Source organism: Amblyraja radiata, chromosome 20 (assembly GCF_010909765.2).
Source record: "Amblyraja radiata isolate CabotCenter1 chromosome 20, sAmbRad1.1.pri, whole genome shotgun sequence".
Classification (NCBI taxonomy): domain Eukaryota; kingdom Metazoa; phylum Chordata; class Chondrichthyes; order Rajiformes; family Rajidae; genus Amblyraja; species Amblyraja radiata.
The window spans coordinates 46,197,648-46,219,861 of record NC_045975.1 but is presented as its reverse complement, the minus strand read 5'-3'; positions in this window follow the sequence as shown (position 1 = coordinate 46,219,861).

Here is a 22,214-nt window from a genome sequence, read left to right as displayed (position 1 = left end):
AGAAGATTTACGAGGATTTTGCCAGGACTCGAGCACCTGAGCTAAAGGAAATGGTTGGGGCAGGCTAGGACTCTATTCCTTGGAGCACAGGATGCTGAGGGGTGATCTTATAGAGGTGTATACAATCATGAGGGGAAAAGATAGTTGATGCACAAAGTCTTTACCCAGCTTAGAGGAATCTGGTACCAGAGGACTTAGATTTAAGGTGAGAGAGGAAAGATTTAACAGGAATATGAGAAGGAACGTTTTCCACACAAAAGATAGTACATGGAACAAGGTGTCAGAAGAGCTAGTTGAGGTAGATACTGTGAAGAACATTTAAAATACATTTGTATAGGTACGTGTATGAGGCAATGGCAGATGCTGGTTTACACCGAAGATAGACACAAAATGCTGGCACACCAGGCAGCATCTCTGGAGAAAAGGGATAGGTGACATTTGGGTTGAGACCGTTCTTCAGGTTGTGAGTCAGGGGAGAGGATAACTGGAGAAATGAAGAGGTTCAAAGAGCAAATGAATGAAAGGTTTGCAAAAGGACAAATCAAAGTCAGCAACGATGATGGAGGAAAGGTAGAGTACACAAAAGTCCATTGTTGGCTGTGGAACAAATGATAACGAGTGGGACTAACAAGTGAAACTAAACAGGATGTCAGTGAAACTAGTTGGACGAGCAGGGTGCGGGTGGGGCGGAGAGAGAGGGAATGCAAGTATTTCTTGAAATTAAAGAAATCAATACTCATATCACTGGGTTGTAAGCTGCCCAGGCAAAATATTAGGTGCTGTTCCTCCAATTTATGTTTGGCCTCACTCTGACAGAAAGGTCAGTATGGGAAAGGGAAAGGGAGTTAAAGTGTTTGGTAAGTGGGATATCATGAGAGCCAAGGAGGACTGAGCAAAGGTGTTCAGCGAAACGATCAAATAGCACAATTAGGAAAAGTTTAGAGGAAATATGGGCCAACCACAGACTAGTTTAGAAGGGGCATCTTGGTCAATATGGACAAGTTGGGCAAAAGCGCCTGTTTCCGTGCTGTGAGACTCTTTGACTCTGAGATATCTGCCTGAATAAGTTCAAGCGGAGTTTTAAAGGATGAGAATAAGGTAATTTGTTGGAGAAGGTTTGAGAAGAAGTTCCAAAACCCAACATTGGCAGCTGATGGCTGAGCCAAGAAGATGGGAGATGCATCAGGCTCAGAATTGGAGCAGCACAGAGATCTGAGTTGTGAGCGTGGAGGAGATTACAAATACAGAGCATAAATGAGGCCCCGGAGGAATGGTTTGGGCATTATCTACGGATATCTTGTTTGACTGAGGACACCATAATTTTCTGAGCAGGAGAGTGATGAGTAAATACAATCCCTCAAGATCAGGAATCCTAAAGCAGTGCTGAGATAAGCCAGCACAGACTTTTAAAAATATCCCTTTGATATAGGGAACCAAACTTTTTAAAATAGAATTACAATGGTCTTTTATTTTTTTGCATCATTGTATCAAATGATGTGGGATTTATAGACAGTAGGTGCAGGAGTAGGCCATTCGGCCCTTCAATGTGATCATGGCTGATCATCCCCAATCAGTAACTCGTTCCTGCCTTCTCCCCATATCCCTTGACTCCGCTATCTTTAAGAGCCCTATCTAGCTCTCTCTTGAAAATATCCAGAGAACCAGCCTCCACTGCCCTCTGAGGCAGAGAATTCCAGACTCATGACTCTCTGTGAGAAAAAGTGTTTCCTAATCTATGTTCTAAATGGCTTACCCCTTATTCTTAAACTGTGGCCCCTGGTTCTGGTCTCCCTCAACATCGGGAACATGTTTCCTGCCTCTAGCGTGTCCAAACCCTTAACAATCTTATATGTTTCAATAAGATCCCCTCTCATTCTTCTAAACTCCAGAGTGTACAAGCTCCATTCTCTCAGCATATGACAGTCCCGCCATCCCTGGAATTAACCTTGTAAACCTACGCTGCACTCCCTCAATAGCAAGAATGTCCTTCCTCAAATTAAGGGACCAAAACTGTACACAATACTCCAGGTGTGGTCTCACTAGGGCTCTGTACAAGGGCTCTGTAGAAGGACCTCTTTGCTCCTATATTCTACTCATCTTGTTATAAAGGCCAATATGCCATTCACTTTCTTCACTGCCTGCTGTACCTGCATGCTTACTTTCATAGACTGATGTACAAGGACCCCCAGATCCCGTTGTACTTCCCCTTTTCCCAACTTGACACCATTTAGATAGTAATCTGCCTTCCTGTTTTTGCTACCAAAGTGGATAACCTCACATTTATCCGCATTAAACTTCATCTGCCATGCATCTGCCCACTCCCCCAACCTGTCCAAGTCACCCTGCATTCTCATAGCATCCTCCTCACAGTTCACACTGCCACCCAGCTTTGTGTCATCTGTAAATTTGCTAATGTTACTTTGAATTCCTTCATCCATATCATTGATGAATATTGTAAATAGCTGCCGTCCCAGCACTGAACCTTGCGGTACCCCACTAGTCACTGCCTGCCATTCTGAAAGGGACCCGTTAATCCCTACTCTTTGTTTCCTGTCTGCCAACCAATTTTCTATCCATGTCAGCACTCTACCCCCAATACCATGTGCCCTAATTTTGCCCACCAATCTCCTATGTGGGACCTTATCAAAGGCTTTCTGAAAGTCCAGGTACACTACATCCACTGGCTCTCCCTTGTCCATTTTCCAAGTTACATCCCCAAAAGATTCCAGAAGATTAGTCAAGCATGATTTCCCCTTCGTAAATCCATGTTGACTCGGACCGATCCTGTTACTGCTATCCAAATGTGATGCTACTTCATATTTTATAATTGACTCCAGCATCTTCCCCACCACCGATGTCAGTCTAACTGGTCTATAATTCCCTGTTTTCTCTCTCCCGCCTTTCTTAAAAAGTGGGATAACATTAGCTACCCTCCAATCCACAGGAACTGATCCTGAGTCTAGAACATTGGAAAATTATCACCAATGCATCCACGATTTCTAGAGCCACTTCCTGAAGTACCCTGGGATGCAGACCGTCAGGCCCTGGGGATTTATCAGCCTTCAGTCCCATCAGTCTATCCAACACCATTTCCTGCCTAATGTGGATTTCCTTCAGTTCCTCCGTCACCCCAGACCCTCTGGCCACTACTATATCAGGAAGATTGTTTGTGTCCTCCTTAGTGAAGACGGATCCAAAGTACCTGTTCAACTCACCTGCCATTTCCTTGTTCCCCATAATAAATTCACCTTTTTCGTTCTTCAATGGTCCAACTTTGGTCTTAACTACTTTTTTCCTCTTCACATACCTAAAGAAGCTTTTACTATCCTCCTTTATATTCTTGGCTAGCTTACCTTCGTACCTCATCTGTCTCCCCGTATTGTCTTTTTAGTTATCTTCTGTTGCTCTTTAAACATTACCCAATCCTCTTGCTTCCCGCTCATCTTTGCTACGTTGTACTTCTTCGCTTTAATTTTTATATTGTCCCTGACGTCCCTTGTCAGCCACGGTCGCCCCTTACTCCCCTTGGAATCTTTCATCCTCCTAGGAATGAACTGATCCTGCACATTCTGAATTATTCCTAGAAATACCTGCTATTTTTGTTCCACTGTCATCCCTGCTAGTGGATTCCAGTCAACTTTGGCCAGCTCCTCCCTCATGCCTCCACAGTCCCCTTTATTCAACTGCAACACTGACACCTCCGATTTATCCTTCTCCCTCTCCAATTGTGGATTAAACCTGACCATGTTATGGTCACTGCCTCCTAATGACTCATTAACCTCGAGGTCCTTTATCAAATCTGGTTCATTTCATAACACTAAATCTAGAATTGCCTTCTCCCTGCTCCAAGAATCCAACACAAGGCACTACAAAATCCCTTTCTTGTGGTTCAGTATCAACCTGATTTTCCCAGCCTACCTGCACGTTGAAATCTCCAATAACAACCACAGCATTACTTTTACTACATGCCAATTTTAATAGTAAGATTAAATGATAACTTACCAGTTTGAAGTTTGATCTTTATTTTATGAGGAGTTACGATGAGGGATTAGGTGAAGAACCCGAAGACCGCATGCACGTCAATCTTCAAAGCAGTGGTGTGGTCACAAATAACAGTTGTTGAACTGAGGATAGTAAGATTCGAGAACTAGAACTACCAGCTGTATTTTATGAGAAGGGTTGGGAGCGGAGGGCACGTAATCCCTCATCGTAACTCCTCATAAAATAAAGATCAAACTTCAAACTGCTAAGTTCTCTTACTATTTTACATCTTACTATTTTACTTCGGAGTCAAGTGAGTGACTACGTGAAGATTTTAAAGCTCTGTGACTTCATGCCGTGGAACAAGTCCATGCGTCACACACTGCAAAGTTGACCAAGGAGGAGTGGAAAAACCAAATATTCAGACATGACATAATTTTGAACGTGCTGAAAATTTTAATGGATAAAATAATAATAGCAACTTCTCTCATCTGAGAGGAGATTACAAAACATAACTTAAAATAGAGTTTGCGAAATCACTCGATCTGGTTACAGGTTTGTTATAAAACGTCTGGAACATGCGTTCTGAGGACCATCCTGCGACCGCTAGGATATGGTCCAACGGAACGTCCAGGACCCTTGCTGCGGACGTAGCTGCAGCCCTGGTGGAATGAGATTTGAATATTTCAGTGTCTACACTAGCACCAGCCAGAACCTGGAGATGGTCTGAGCTGAAACCTTTTTATGTGGTTTCCTGTGACTAATAAATAATGCTAGTTCTGACCACCTAAGACCCTTGGTGATCTTAATATATTGCTGGAGGTGTGTGACCACACATAACCGGGGATCCAAGGGATATGCCATAAATTGTAGCTTAAGACTAGGGAAATTGACGAGGGTAAAGCAGTGGATGCTGTCTATATGGACTTTAGTAAGGCCTTTGACAAGGTTCCTCATGGAAGGTTGGTTAAGAAGGTTCAACTGTTGGGTATAAATGCAGGAGTAGCAAGATGGATTCAACAGTGGCTGAATGGGAGAAGCCAGAGGGTAATGGTGGATGGCTGTTTGTCGGGTTGGAGGCAGGTGACTAGTGGGGTGCCTCAGGGATCTGTGTTGGGTCCTTTGTTGTTTGTCATGTACATCAATGATCTGGATGAAGGGGTGGTAAATTGGATTAGTAAGTATGCAGATGATACCAAGATAGGGGGTGTTGTGGATAATGAAGAGGATTTCCAAAGTCTACAGAGTGATTTAGGCCATTTGGAAGAATGGGCTGAAAGATGGCAGATGGAGTTTAATGCTGATAAATGTGAGGTGCTACACCTTGGCAGGACAAATCAAAATAGGACGTACATGGTAAATGGTAGGGAATTGAAGAATACAGTTGAACAGAGGGATCTGGGAATAACCGTGCATAATTCCTTGAAGGTGGAATCTCATATAGATAGGGTGGTAAAGAAAGCTTTTGGTATGCTAGCCTTTATAAATCAGAGCATTGAGTATAGAAGCTGGGATGTAATGTTAAAATTGTACAAGGCATTGGTGAGACCAAATCTGGAGTATGGTGTACAATTTTGGTCGCCCAATTATAGGAAGGATGTCAACAAAATAGAGAGAGTACAGAGGAGATTTACTAGAATATTGCCTGGGTTTCAACAACTAAGTTACAGAGAAAGGTTGAATAGGTTAGGTCTTTATTCTCTGGAGCGCAGAAGGTTAAGGGGGGACTTGATAGAGGTCTTTAAAATGATGAGAGGGATAGACAGAGTTGATGTGGACAAGCTTTTCCCTTTGAGAATAGGGAAGATTCAAACAAGAGGACATGACCAGAATTAAGGGACAGAAGTTTAGGGGTAACATGAGGGGGAACTTCTTTACTCAGAGGGTGGTAGTGGTGTGGAATGAGCTTCCAGTGGAAGTGGTGGAGGCAGGTTTGTTGGTATCATTTAAAAATAAATTGGATAGGCATATGGATGAGAAGGGAATGGAGGGTTATGGTATGAGTGCAGGCAGGTGGGACTAAGGGAAAAAAGTTGTTCGGCGCGGACTTGTAGGGCCGAGATGGCCTGTTTCCGTGCTGTAATTGTTATATGGTTATATGGAAATACCTGGTCTGCTGTTTGATTGGATCATATACAAAAAAATGTATACCATTGGCAGAAGTGATCATCCTATCCAGACGTAGCTTCTGCAATGACTGGACCCGTTGAGCTGATACTACTTTGTAAGTGAGCCGGTGTAGGGACAGGGATGTAGTTGGAGCCCATTGGCGAAGTAGTGTTAGTACCACACCTACATCCCATATTGCCGTATATCTGGGCCTGGGAGGGTTTAGGTTGAAAATACCCCTCATAAATCTGGATATTAACGGATGAGACCCAACGCAGTGTTGACCTGAACTCAGCAACAAGTATGATGACAACACACTTCTGGCACAATTCAGTAGCTCAATCTCTCGTCAAAAATGAAGTTTTGAGAGAAATTCCAAAATGTTAGTTATGTGCGCTGTCTCATATGTGATATTAGTTTGCAAACAGAACTCTTCCCATTTCGTTATGCAGGAGATGTATTGTTTTTTAGTGCTGTCTCTGCAGGTCTTAGTTAGCACATCCACTGTACGGTTAGATAGTCCAATCCCGAGGAAAGGTCTTCTTAGAATCTGCAAACCAATAAGTTTAGCCGATCATGTAGAGGATGTTCTTCCCCCGTGATGGGGTGGGTTAGCAGATTCCTGCATTTGGGAACCGCCATGAAGGATTCTATGATCATACCCAGAATGAGTGGATACCATGGCTGAGTGGGCCAGTCAGGGACTATTAGAATGCCCGAGGCAGAGTCTTGCTTAATTTTAAGCAGGCATCGACTGACAAGGCAGAATGGGGGAAATGCATAGAAAAACATTCCTCCCCAATGTAGCGAGAATGCATCTATCGCTACTGCCCCTGGGTCTGTTTCCCATGCAACATAGTTTGGTAACTGATGATTTAGTCTGGATGCAAACAAATCTATATCCGGTGTTCCATACCTAGAGGTAATATCATTAAACACTCTATGATTCAACATCCATTCTGTGTTGTCATTGAATTTGCATGACCTGGTGTCCGCCACCGTATTGAACCTACCTGGCAGGTAGGTAGCTGAAACCCAAATATTCCTTGGATTCTTTACTCAGAGAGTGGTAGCTGTGTGGAATGAGCTTCCAGTGAAGGTGGTGGAGGCAGGTTCGTTTTTATCATTTAAAAATAAATTGGATAGTTATATGGATGGGAAAGGAATGGAGGGTTATGGTCTGAGCGCAGGTATATGGGACTAGGGGAGATTATGTGTTCGGCACGGACTAGAAGGGTCGAGATGGCCTGTTTCCGTGCTGTAATTGTTATATGGTTATATGGTTAATGCACCAGTGCCAAATGAGGTTTGCCAATCTATCACAGGATACTGACTTGATTCCACCCATGTGATTAATGTATGCCACTGTGATGTTATCAATCTGTAATTGAACATGCAAACGGTGCATATTCCCACAATAAGCCCTTAGTCCTTCGAGGGCTGCCAGTAATTCTAAATAATTAACACCATATAACTGCAGAAATGACCACTCATGCATGTTCCATCTGCCTCCACAGCCAGAGATGGTGTCAATAGCGCCCCATCCCAAAGCACTGGCATCTGTTTGTAAATTAGTGAAGGATTGTCAACCATTATTTTGTTAGAGCTATGCCAAATATTGGACTTCCACCATTTAAATTCGGCAATGGCTTCAGCCGGTAAATGCATAGGCCTGTCAAAGTGACCTAAATGGTGTTTGAGTGCCTGCACCTTTGCTCGTCGTAATTGTTGGTAATGCAAAGGCTCAAATTTTGTGGCTGGGAAAACGCCACCAATTTGCCAATAAAACTGGCCACTTGTCGAATAGAAGGCTGCTACTTTGTTATGAGGTAATTACAGACTTCTATTAACTCCAATCTTTTGCGACAAGGCAGAGTTACAGACATGGAAACAGAATTAATAGTGAATCCCAAATAATCCATAACTCGGGATGGTGTCAACTTGGATTTAACTGGATGGATGAGAAACCCCAATCGCTCTAACAAAAGCTTGGTGGCTGTGATTGCTGAAATAGCCAATTCTAGAGTTTTGCCTGTGATAAGGATATCATCCAAGTATGCCATTACTATGTGGTTTTTGAGCTCGTAAACGTGCCAGCACTGGTTTCAATAATTTGGTGAATAATCTGGGGGCTGAAGTTAAACCATTAGGCAATGCTTTAAACTGCCTTTGCTGCCCCATCCTGTTGAATTTTAAGTATTCTGTAGCGGTTCTCCCCACGGCCCGCCTGGACTTCACCCTAGCCTTGCCCATTGTTAGTTCGTTTCTAAAGCTGAAACAAGAAACGAAAAACGACCGCAGACTAAGTTCAAAAACGTACCTGGAGATCTTTAAACTTACCATTGGAGGAGCAACGCGCCTACCAGCCAGTCGCGGCGCCATGCATTAGATGTAATGACGCGCATGTGGGCTGGCGGGTTCTTCACGTAGTCACTCACGTGACTCCGAAGTAAAATTCCTGATTGAAATTGCACCCTATGTCCAGGCTACTGTTTGGGGGCCTGTAGATAAGTCCCATTCGGGTATTTTTACCCTTACAATTCCTTAGTTCTATCCATACTGACCACATCTCCTGTTTCAATGTCACCCTTTGCAAGGGACTGAATTTCATTCCTCACCAACATGGCAATCCCACCCCCTCTGCCCTCATAGAAACATAGAAACATAGAAAATAGGTGCAGTAGGAGGCCATTCGGCCCTTCGAGCCAGCACCACCATTCATTGTGATCATGGCTGATCGTCCCCTATCAATAACCCGTGCCTGCCTTCTCCCCATATCCCTTGACTCCACTAGCCCCTAGAGCTCTATCTAACTCTCTCTTAAATCCATCCAGTGACTTGGCTTCCACTGCCCTCTGTGGCAGGGAATTCCATAAATTCACAACTGTCTGGGTGAAAACGTTTTTTCGCACCTCAGTCTTAAATGACCTCCCCTTTATTCTAAGACTGTGGCCCCTGGTTCTGGACTCGCCCAACATTGGGAACATTTTTCTTGCATCTAGCTTGTCCAGTCCTTTTATAATTGTATATGTTTCTATAAGATACCCCCTCATCCTTCTAAATTCCAGTGAATACAAGCCTAGTCTTTTCAATCTTTCCTCATATGACAGTCCCGCCATCCCAGGGAGGGGGGAGAGAGGGGGAGGGGAGAGAGAGGGGGAGGGGAGAGGGGGAGGGGGAGAGGGGGGAGGGGGAGGGGGGGGGAGAGAAGGGGGGAGAGACAGGGGGGGAGAGAAGAGGGGGGGGAGAGAGGGGGGAGAGAGGGGGAGGGGAGAGAGAGGGGGAGGGGGGGAGAGAGGGGGAGGGGGGAGAGGGGAGAGAGGGGGAGGGGAGGGGAGAGAGGGGGAGGGGGAGAGAGAGAGAGAGGGGGGAGGGGGAGAGAGAGGGAGAGAGGGGGAGGGGGAGAGAGGGGGAGGGGGAGAGAGAGAGAGAGAGGGGGGAGAGGGAGGGGAAGGAGAGAGGGAAGGGGAGAGGAGGGGGAGAGAGAGGAGGGGGAGAGGGAGGAGGGGGAGAGAGAGGAGGGGGCGAAAGGGGGGAGGGAAGGGGTAGGCAGAAATAGAGCAGGGGTGAGAGAGGAGGGGGGAGAGAGGAGGGGGGAGAGAGGACAGAGTGCGAAGAGAAAGGGTGTGGAGGGGGTAGAGACGAGGGGGAGTGGGGGGAGAGGGGGAAAGGGAGGGGATGGAGGGGAGAGGGGGCAGAGGGGGGAGGGAGAGAGAGGAGTAGGGGATAGAGGGGAGGGGTGAGAGGAGGGGAGAGGAGTGGGGAGGGGGCAGAGTGGAGGGAGGAGAGCAGTGGGGAGAGAGGGAGGGTGGTGGGGAGGGGCATTTGACGGGTGGGGGTGATAGAGAGGAGGGGTGAGGGGGAGATGAAGGAGGGGAGGGGTGGAGGTGGGGGGACTGGGGTAGGGGAAGGGGGGGCAGAGGGGGAAGGAGAGAGAGGAGAGGAGAGAGGGGAGTAGAGGGGAGGGGATGGGGATGTGGCGGTAAGAGAGAGAGGGAGGGGGGAGAGAGAGAGAGAGCTCTAGTATAGGGCCTGACTCGGCATCTCTCTGGAAACCCGAGGAGGGGAATAGCAGCGGGGGGGGGGGGGGGGGGGGGAGGGAGGGGGCGGGGAGGGGGGTGGTGGATGGGGTGTTAGTGGTTATGGGGAGAAGGCAGGACAATGGGGTTAGGAGTGAGAATTAGATCAGCCATGATTGAATGGCGGAGTAGACCTGATGGGCTGAATGGTCAAATTAATCTCCTATCACTTATGACCTAACCACCACATGCGGGGGAAATTCCCTGGTCTGTCTTTCTTCCCATTCTTAGATAAAGGTACACCATTAGCTATCCTCCAGCCTTCATGGTGAAGAAGGACTGAAAGGCAGAGCTTCTCTATCATAATGCCCCATTTATCTCACCAAAGTAGGTCAACAAATTCATGTGCGTCAAAAGTAGCAGAAATTCATCACAAGCACCAATACATTTGATCTCAGGCTTCCCACTCTGTCCCAATTCCTGTCTCGAGTCACAATCCAAATCATTCACTCTTCCAACAAGAGTTTTGAAGCATTTGCTCAATAGGGCATTGGAAATTATTTACCTACTTGTACAGTCCTATGCTAATATTATCCTTAACTCGCACTGACATGATATTTGCCATGTTTCCAAAAAGCCAATATGGCATTTCAAAAATAGCACAGGAAACGGGCTCAGATAATGTAACGGGAGTGTGGGAAACAGGCCTTGGTTTAAACAAATATTTGTTTATCCCCATATCTCACTGACCTCCTCTCCCCCTACCAACCCTCACGGTCCCTCAGATCACATCAGCCGGTCTCCTCTCCATCCACAAGTCCAACCTCCGCAGTTTTGGGGACAGAGCCTTCTCCAGGGCAGCTCCCAGGCTCTGGAACTCCCTCCCCCAACTGATCCGCAATTCCGTGTCCCTCACCATCTTCCAGTCCCGCATCAAGACCCATCTCTTCACCTCTGCCTATCCTTAGCCCCACGTCCCCGTCCCTTTTCATCTGTGCATTAATTGCCTCATACTGTGTTTTGTATTGAATTCTGTCTTTACTTTGTGTACTAGTCATGTCTCTACTATTTATTTCATTCCCCTTACATGTTTTTCCTCTACATGCCCAATTCTGGGAAAAAATACCCTGCAGGTCCAGAGAACCAGGGCACTATCCAGCGTAAAGTTACAATTTGAGGACATTATCAAGATGATCATACCAGTACACAGGCTAATGGGCAACGTTGCCGTAAACAACTGCACAATAACATCTGCTTCTCCAACTTCACCTGACAATCTATATTCATCAAATGTTGCACATTTATATAGCCACACTCAGGATGCTGACCAATAAACACCAGGCAGGTCACAGGTGAGATTCTGGTCCATAGTCATTGTACCCAAGTTTGTTTCCAAGAGTTATGGGTAGAATTCTGTCACAGAGTACTATATGTTGAGAATCATTGCATAAACATCAGAAGAAGAATCAGAATCGTTTATTGTCAATTGCACTAAGTTCAAACAAAATTGCGTTTCTGCAATCATCATCAAACAAAAAATAACCCCACACAATTAACACAATTCCACACAAAACATCCATCACAGTGAATCCCCAAACACATCCTCACTGTGATGGAAGGCAAAGTATTATAGTTTCCCCGTTCTCTGTGCCCATTCCTCCCCCGCAGTCAAGCAGCCAAACAGCTGCATCGAGCCGATCGAGGCTCCTGATGTTAGATGTTAGAGCCCCCCCCGACGGGCAATGGTAAATCCCGCGGCCATTTGAGCCGTGACGGGCGATGTAAGGCCCCGCTCCGGGTCGATTTAAACTCCTCAATTCAGGCGTGCGAAGTTTGCCATTGCGGGAGATTAAACAGTTTCCCCACACCCCCGCCTCCCACATATACACAGCCTCCCACATATACACAGCCTCCCACATATACACAGCCTCCCACACATGGGACGACAGATGGCACAATGGGCTAAGTGTTCGGCTGGCAACCGGAAGGTAGCTGGTTCGAATCCCGCTTGGAGTGCATACTGTCGTTGTGTCCTTGGGCAAGACACTTCACCCACCTTTGCCTGTGTGTGTCCTTGGGCAAGACACTTCACCCATCTTTGCCTGTGTGTGTGAATGTAATTATGTGAAGCACTTTGGGGTCAATGCAAGTTGACTAAAAATGTGCTATATAAATAAAGAAATTTAATTTAATATACACAGCCTCCCACATATACACAGCCTCCCACATATACACAGCTAAAAATAATATCAAAACAAAAAACAAGACATCCACTTAACAGGACAAATAGAAAAAGAAAAAAAAGACAGACGGACTGCAGAGGCAGCTGCCGACAGGCGCTGCCATCTTGTACTGCATCAAATCATCATACAGCTACTATGAAACACATAGCCTGCAGAAAATAAATATCTTCAGGAGAGGTGTGAATATTACCCCCCAAGAATTGATACCTTCTGAAGAGGAGGGGCCAGTACTTCAGTGAGAATCACTGCCTTCAGGAGAAAAGAGTCATCATCTTCTGAAGATAAAGTATGAATCCCAATGAAAGTTAGAAATACATGGAAGTTGCTTTTTCCACGTGAGAGCGAGACACTTCAGGAGACCTGCACACTGAGGGAGCATATGATCCACTGAGGGTTGGCAAATTACATAGAAACATCGAAACATAGCCCCTGGTTCTGGACTCACCCAACATTGGTAATATCTTTCCTGCATCTAGCTTGTCCAGTCCTTTTATAATTTTATATGTTTCCATAAGATCCCCTCCAATACTTCTAAACTCCAGTGAATACAAGCCTAGTCTTTTCAATCTTTCCTCATATGACAGTCCCGCCATCCCAGGGATCAATCTCGTGAACCTACGCTGCACTGCTTTAATCACAAGGATGTCCTTCCTCAAATTAGGAGACCAAAACTGTACACAATACTCCAGATATGGTCTCACCAGAGCCCTATGCAACTGCAGAAGACCTCTTTACTCCTATACTGAAATCCTTTTGTTATGAAGGCCAAAATTCCATTAGATTTCTTCACCGCCTGCTGTACCTGTAAGCCAACTTTCAGTGACTGGTGTACAAGAACGCCCAGGTCTCGCTGCACCTCCCCCTTACCTAACCTAACCCCATTGTGATAATAATCTGCCCCCTTGTTTTTGCCGCCAAAGTGGATAACCTCACATTTATCTATATTATACTGCATCTGATGCGCATCTGCCCACTCACTCAACCTGTCCAGGTCACCCTGCAACCTCCTAACATCCTCTTCACAGTTCACACTGCCACCCAGCTTTGTGTCATCCGCAAACTTGCTAGTGTTGCTCCTAATTCCCTCTTCCAAATCATTAATATATATGGTAAACAGTTGCGGCCCCAACACCGAGCCTTGCGGCACTCCACTCGCCACTGCCTGCATTTCTGAAAAGGACCCGTTCACTCCTACTCTTTGCTTCCGGCCTGCCAACCAATTTTCAATCCATGTCAACACCCTACCCCCAATACCATGTGCTCTAATTTTAGTCACCAGTCTCCCGCGCGGGACCTTATCAAAGGCTTTCTGAAAGTCTAGATACACTACATCCACTGGCACCCCTTCATCCATTTTACTTGTCACATCCTCAAAAAATTCCAGAAGATTAGTCAAGCATGATTTCCCTTTCATAAATCCATGTTGACTTGGACTAATCCTTTTACTGCTATCCAAATGCCCCATTATTACCTCTTTAATAATTGACTCCAGCATCTTTCCCACCACCGAAGTCAGGCTAACTGGTCTGTAATTCTCCGTTTTCTCTCTCGCTCCTTTCTTGAAAAGTGGGATAACATTAGCATTCCTCCAATCCTCAGGAACTGATCCTGAATCTATTGAACATTGGAAAATGATCACCAATGCGTCCACTATTTCTAGAGCCACCTCCCTGAGGACCCTGGGATGCAGACCATCAGGCCCAGGGGATTTATCATCCTTCAGTCCCATTCGCCTACCCAATACTATTTCTCGCCTAATGAAAATTTCTTTCAGTTCCTCTACCCCCTTAGATCCTCTGTCCTCCAGTACATTTGGGAGATTGTTTGTGTCTTCCTTAGTGAAGACAGATCCAAAGTACCTATTCAACTCTTCTGCCATTTCCTTGTTGCCCATAATAATTTCGCCTGTGTCTGCCTTCAAGGGACCCACATTTGACTTTGCTACTCTTTTTTCCTTAACATAACAAAAGAAGCTTTTACTGTCCTTCTTTATATTCCTGGCCAGCTTCCCTTCGTACTTCATCTTTTCAGCCCGTATTGCCCGTTTTGTTTCCTTCTGTTGTCCTATGAAAGTTTCCCAATCCTCTGGCTTCCGGCTACTCTTTGCTGTGTTATACATCTTTCCTTTTAGTTTTATTCTATCCCTAACTTCTCTTGTCAGCCACGGTTGCCTCCTACTCCCCTTAGAATCTTTCTTCCTTTTTGGAATGAAATGATTCTGCATCTTCCGGATTATGCCCAGAAATTCCTGCCATTGCTGTTCCACCGTCATTCCTGCTAGGATCCCTTTCCAGTCTACATTGGCCAGCTCCCCTCTCATGCCTTCATAGTCCCCTTTGTTCAACTGCATCACTGACATTTCCGATTTAACGTTCTCCTTCTCAAATTGCAGATTAAAACTAAATCCAGAATTGCCTTTTCTCTGGTTGGCTCGATTACAAGTTGCTCTAAGAATCCATCTCGGAGGCATTCTACAAACTCTCTTTCTTGGGGTCCTGAACCAACCTGATTTTCCCAGTCTATCTGCATGTTGAAATCCCCCATCACCACAGTGGCATTACCTTTGTTACATGCCAGTTTTAACTCCTGCTGCAACTTACACCCTACATCCAGGCTACTATTTGGGGGTCTGTAGATCACACCAATTAGTGTCTTCTTGCCTTTACAATTCCTCAACCCAATCCACAGTGACTCTACCTCGTCAGTCCCTATGTCTCCCCTCGCAAGGGACTGAATTCCATCCATCACCAGCAGAGCTACCCCCCCTCCTCTGTCCACCTGCCTGTCCTTTCTATAGGATGTATAACCCTGAATATTAAGGTCCCAGCCCCGATCCTCCTGCAGCCACGTCTCAGTAATCCCCACAATGTCATATCTACCAACCTCTAACTAAGCCTCGAGCTCATCTACTTTACTTCTTATACTTCGCGCATTCATATACAATACTTTTAATTCCTTATGCATCTCACCTTTCACATCGATCCCTATTACACTTGGCCATACGCTCCTATCCCTTTGTGAGCTCCCTTTCCAGTTAATTCTGGGGTCATTAACCACCCCTTTACACTCTTTCCCTTTAACTCCGTCCTCGAATATCCCATTTGACATAGAAACATAGAAACATAGAAACATAGAAAATAGGTGCAGGAGTAGGCCATTCGGCCCTTTGAGCCTGCACCGCCATTCAATATGATCATGGCTGATCATCCAACTCAGTATCCTGTACCTGCCTTCTCTCCATACCCCTGATCCCTTTAGCCACAAGGGCCACATCTAACTCCCTCTTAAATATAGCCAATGCACTGGCCTCAACTACCTTCTGTGGCAGAGAATTCCACAGATTCACCACTCTCTGTGTGAAAAATGTTTTTCTCATCTCGGTCCTAAAAGATTTCCCCTTTATCCTTAAACTGTGACCCCTTGTTCTGGACTTCCCCAACATCAGGAACAATCTTCTTGCATCTAGCCTGTCCAACCCCTTAAGAATTTTGTAAGTTTCTATAAGATACCCCTCAATCTTCTAAATTCTAGCGAGTACAAGCCGAGTCTATCCAGTCTTTCTTCATAATAAAGTCCTGCCATCCCAGGAATCAGTCTGGTGAACCTTCTCTGTACTCCCTCTATGGCAAGAATGTCTTTCCTCAGATTAGGAGACCAAAACTGTACACAATACTCCAGGTGTGGTCTCACCAAAACCTTGTACTGCAGTACTGCAGAACTGCCTCCCTGCTCCTATACTCAAATCCTTTTCCCAAGTAAATCCATGTAAAGTTGGACATATTCACTGAAGGTTATCGATGGCATTGATGGTGCTGGCCATGGTCCACATTTACTTCTCTATCTCTACCCCACCCACACTTTTCTCACTCCATCCCCCTTTCCAGAATGGGGTTTGATGTCTCGGCATGCCCATCAGCAAGTACATCAAATCCCATACAACAGGAAACAACAGGAGTGGATGACTAACAATTCATTCCAACTGACTTAGAAAAGCTGTGATTAAAATACATTAGAAGGGCACACTGAGAACACTAGAACACTACCCCCCCCCCTCCAGCATCTGCAGTTCCTTCTTAAACTGCTAATTTAATCGTCTTTGTCCATTTCACAAAGAATGTTATGTACCTGGCACACCTATTTCGATCCCCAGAGATAGCAACAGGATATTTTCTGCGCATAAAATGCAAATTAGGAATCCTTCCTAATACTTTACACAGAGAGTGGTGAATCTGTGGAATTCTCTGTCACAGAAGGTAGTTAAGGCCAGTTCATTGGCTATATTTGAGAGGGAGTTAGATGTGGCCCTTGTGGCTAAAGGGATCAGGGGGTATGGAGAGAAGGCAGGTACAAGATACTGAGTTGGATGATCAGCCACGGTCATATTGAATGGCGGTGCAGGCTCGAAGGGCCGAATGGCCTACTCCTGCACCCATTTTCTATGTTTCTATGTTTCCTTCTGTAGCTGAAATGCCAGACACATTTGTTGCCCAGGATTCTTCCCTAAATTGGTCAAAAGCAGGACACTGATAGCCTTGATAAGCTCTGCGTAACATGTTTAGTTTAGACTGACCAAACTAATCAATCCTCAATAAACACTGCTTGAAACAACCATAAGCAGAGGTATGTGTAAGCATTTCTCTGGCCTTATTACCAGAGCCAGGGACCTCTGTTTGATTCTTCCATATTACTCTATTCTCCTTCCACCTCAGCCAGGATGTAATGGTCCTGAATCTGATCCCTTCAGGGAACTAGCAGCAGGAGATCTGGCCAATGATCCAGAGCCATGGTTTGAGTCTCACCATGTAGGGAATTTAAAATTAAAGCATTGAAATAAATCGAGAATATTTAGAAAAAGGCAGTTTCAATATTAATAATAATCTTGAAACGATTGGATTGCTCGAAATCCATTTACTTCACTAATTTCCTTCAAGGAATTAAATCTGCCATATTTACCTTGTGGGCCCTGTTGTGACTCCAGACCCACACTGGCCGACTTTTAAATACATCTCAACATAGGGATAATTTGGGATGGACATCAAAAGCTGGCATTGCCTGGGGCATCTGTGTCCCATGATGTATTGGTCCTGAACCTGATCACATCAGGGAACTAGCAGCAGGAGATCTGGCCAATGATCCAGAGCCATGGTTTGAGTCTCACATGATGAAACAACCTACAACCTGTTTCCAGCCCAAACCGGTTCTTTCTCAAAACATAGCTTCAGAGTGTCTTCTAGTTCCTGCTCAATTTTCCCTCAATGACCGGATCCAGACATGGATACTCTGCCATTTCCTGTTGGGTGAACACCCACTACTTTTAAAATCGGACACTTCCTTTTCCTGCTTTGGGCAAAATGACATTATTGAACCGGATCCCTGTACAGCAGCTATGACTGCATTCGGTTTCAATTGAACGTAATACTAATTAATTTGTATGTGGACCATCTTTCTCCCACAGAAGCTGGAGGAAAGATAGATGCTGATACACAGACACTTACACAATAAAAGCCATCTCGCTACCCAATAGGAGGCTCCACTGGAAGCAGCATCCCCGTGGAAATCTTAATTAAGTTCACAAGATCAACTGAAGCATGAAATTAGTTTCAATTGACCTCTAAACATGGGAGAGGAAAGGTTTGACAGTGTTCCAGATCCCATCACAATACATTGAGATCTACATATAGATTATTAATAACTCACACACCTCCACACATTGCAGTCACCGACCTCAGCTATTGGCCTCTCCTTCCTCTCCAACCTCTCACTGAACCTCACGGACACCTTTCACTGTGTCCTCCACAAATGACCAATTCCCATTCCTTCATCTGATCCCTCCCTCCCCAGGCCCATCTCTTTTATCTCCTCTGATTTGCTACATACAGTTCCAACATTTCAAAAATCTTTCAATGTGAAATGCTTACCATTTGAGCTCCATTTCTGAATCAGAGACTCCTTCTTATTCCACCCTCATCAGACAATGATCAGTAACAAGTGGAACTCATTAATTTCCAATGTAACCCCTTCCTTACCTGTCTTGGGCAGTGCGTTGCCAGACACAGTGACACTCTGGGTATGGGGTTCGGAGATGGATCCCGGTGGAATCTTCAACCGTCTTTGGAATGTTTGATGTTACCAATCATTGTATAGTTACCATGCTTCTCCGTGGATTGTCACCTTGTTGTGCTGGAGAAGCTTGAGTGGTCCTAAGATCCTGAGAGCGATGCCGTCTGGAGCTATGCTCCTGGTCGGGCCACCCATGGCAATAAGGTCAAGTGGGAGGTCTCTGACAGAGAGCAATCCAACCAAGACCTCAACGGTGGAACAGGCGGAGGACGATGGCTGACCTTAGTGGAGCGTCACAACGGCTGGGAAGGCGGATGAAGGCTGCAGCAGAAAAGGGTCTCCGGTCGTCTTGGACTCCATGCCACTGGATCCTGACCCAGATCTGTCAAGGACCGTGGGGTGGCTGTCTATGCACCCGCCTCCCCACGTTAAACAAAGTCACGCACAGGCGTCCTCCATATAGCACCCTGGAGGGGTGAAGGAAAACACCAAATGCAAACCTCCACTGCCTTGTGGCTATTACCTTATTCAGGAAAGGTGAAGACTGGATCTGGCGGGATACGCGGAGGAGACCACCATTTGGCGGTCCAACAGGTTGGAAGATGGACCGAGAAAAGCGTCGTGGAGCGCAACTAGGGCCCAATGGTCACGTAGGACACTGGTGGCCATCCACTGCATCCTGACCTATCGCCAGCCACCTTGACTATGTCCCAAATAAGAGATTGGTATACAAACTTAAAGCACACGGTATTGGGGGTTCAGCATTGATGTGGATAGAGAACTGGCTGGCAGACAGGAAGCAAAGAGTAGGAGTAAAAGGACCCTTTTCACAATGGCATGCAGTGACTAGTGGGGTACCGCAAGGCTCAGTGCTGGGACCCCAGCTATTTACAATATATATTAATGATTTGGACGAAGGAATTGAATGCAACATCTCCAAGTTTGCGGATGACACGAAGCTGGGGGGCAGTGTTAGCTGTGAGGAGGATGCTGGGTGAGTGGGCAAATGCATGGCAGATGCAGTATAATGTGGATAAATGTGAGATTATCCACTTTGGTGGCAAAAACAGGAAAGTAGACTATTATCTGAATGGTGGCCGATTATGAAAAGGGGAGATGCAACGAGACCTGGGTGTCATGGTACACCAGTCATTGAATGTAGGCATGCAGGTGCAGCAGGCAGTGAAGAAAGCGAATGGCATGTTAGCATTCATAGCAAAAGGATTTGAGTATAGGAGCAGGGAGGTTCTACTGCAGTTGCAGTGAGACCACACCTGGAGTATTGCGTACAGTTTTGGTCTCCTAATCTGAGGAACGACATTCTTGCCATAGAGAAGGTTCACTAGACTGATTCCTGGGATGTCAGGACTTTCATATGAAGAAAGACTGGATAGACTCGGCTTGTACTCGCTAGAATTTAGAAGATTGAGGGGGGATCTTATAGAAACTTACAAAATTCTTAAGGGGCTGGACAGGCTAGATGCAGGAAGATTGTTCCCGATGTTGGGGAAGTCCAGAACAAGGGGTCACAATTTAAGGATAAGGGGGAAATCTTTTAGGACCGAGATGAGAAAAATATTTTTCTGTGGAATTCTCTGCCACAGAAGGTAGTTGAGGCCAGTTCATTGGCTATATTTAAGAGGGAGTTAGATGTGGCCCTTGTGGCTAAGGGGATCAGGGGGTATGGAGAGAAGGCAGGTACAGGATACTGAGTTGGATGATCAGCCATGATCATATCGAGGGGCCGAATGGCCTACTCCTGCACCTAATTTCTATGTTTCTATGTCTATGTTTCTATGTCTTGCCACTGGACCCAGATAGGCGGGGACAAGAGAGTGAGGCTGACGAATTGTACAACTCTGCCTCACTTTAATCCAAGTCAAGTGCAAGTCATGCCTTCAGGACCCGTACCACCCAGGATCACCACGGGAGCGCGCGCAACTGGGAGGAAGCGAATCGCAGAAGTTCGGAGGAAACGCAACCACTCGAGCCACTTCAACTTCTACTACAACGCCCGCCCAGCTGTGTCGCATGTGCGAGCGGGCCTTCCACGTCCGAATCGGTCTTCTTCGACTACGAAGGATAAACAACAGTTACCATGGAAATATGAAGGAGTTGTGCGGAATATCAGTCAGATTTATGGCAATGAGAGATTTTAGAGCAAATTGAAGCACCAGGATGTCGAGCTACCACTTATTTTTTCCCTCAGTTTCCATGGCGCCAGTTTAGCCACACAGAACTTTCTCTACTCTGCCCGCACATCACTTCTGAAGCATCAATTGTCCAAAGATGTTTTCTACTTTGTGTTGATTTGTTTTCTTTTAAAAGCAAAATGAGTTACTCCAAGTGCGATAATGAAAATTATGTTGATCAAAAAATGGAGCTGTCATTTTCAACAAACAATACACCAGAAAAAGTAAATTAGTTGGGGAATTCCCTTGCTCTGCTTCCTTGGCCTTGGCTTAAGCATCAATCTGAAGGACCTCACGAGTAATCCTTTCTCCATTAGAAACATAGAAAATAGGTACAGGAGTAGGCCCTTCGAGCCTGCACCGCCATTCAATATGATCATGGCTGATCATCCAACTCAGTATCTGCCTTCTCTCCATACTCCCTGATACCTTTAGCCACATGGGCCACATCAAACTCCCTCTTAAATATAGCCAATGAACTGGCCTCAACTACCTTCTGTGGCAGAGAATTCCAGAGATTCACCACTCTCTGTGTGAACATTTTTTTTCTCATCTCGGTCCTAAAAGATTTCCCCTTATCCTTAAACTGTGACCCCTTGTTCTGGACTTCCCCAACATCGGGAACAATCTTCCTGCATCTAGCCTGTCCAACCCCTTAAGAATTTTGCAAGTTTCTATAAGATCCCCCTCAATCTTCTAAATTCTAGCGAGTACAAGCCGAGTCTATCCAGTCTTTCTTCATATGAAAGTCCTGACATCCCAGGAATCAGTCTGGTGAACCTTCTCTGTACTCCCTCTATGGCAAGAATGTCTTTCCTCAGATTAGGAGACCAAAACTGTACGCAATACTCCAGGTTGGGTCTCACCAAGACCCTGTACAACTGCAGTAGAACCTCCCTGCTCCTATACTCAAATCCTTTTGCTATGAATGCTCACATACCATTCGCTTTCTTCACTGCCTGCTGCACCTGCGTGCCTACTTTCAATGACTGGTGTACCATGACACCCAGGTCTCGTTGCATCTCACCTTTTCCTAATCGGCCACCATTAGGACTGCATTTCACAAAAGCTTTCTGGAGATGTCTTTCATGACAGCCAAGCCTTCTGTCATGCACTATTGTCAATCTGACATTACTGGTAGAACCATTGGTAAACTTATGGATAGTTCCTTGATTTGATTTCATGAGGTTTGGACTGGCAAAAAATAAGTTCAAAAAGTTTGGTCTCCCTCTATCTTAATGATCCACTGACTTTAATGAAAGGCCTTAAGCTCCAATTAGATGCCAGTCAAATTCAGGTGATTCATTTTGGACATTAAAATGAAACAGGGTGATGAAGGCAGCATGTGACGCTTGCATTTACAGGTCAGGATATAGAATCTAGAAGATGAGGTCTTACGTTGCAACTTAATAAAATACTGGTCTATACACAACTGGGGTATTGTGTGCAGTATTGGTCACCACACAATTGGGTGGGTCTGATTGCACTGGAGAGGGTGTGGAGATTTTGTTCTAGGGAAAGTTTAGATAGTCTAGGCTTGTTTATTCTGGAGTGAAGGAAGCTGAGGCGTAACCTAATAGGGATACATTAAGTTATAAACATGTGAGCAG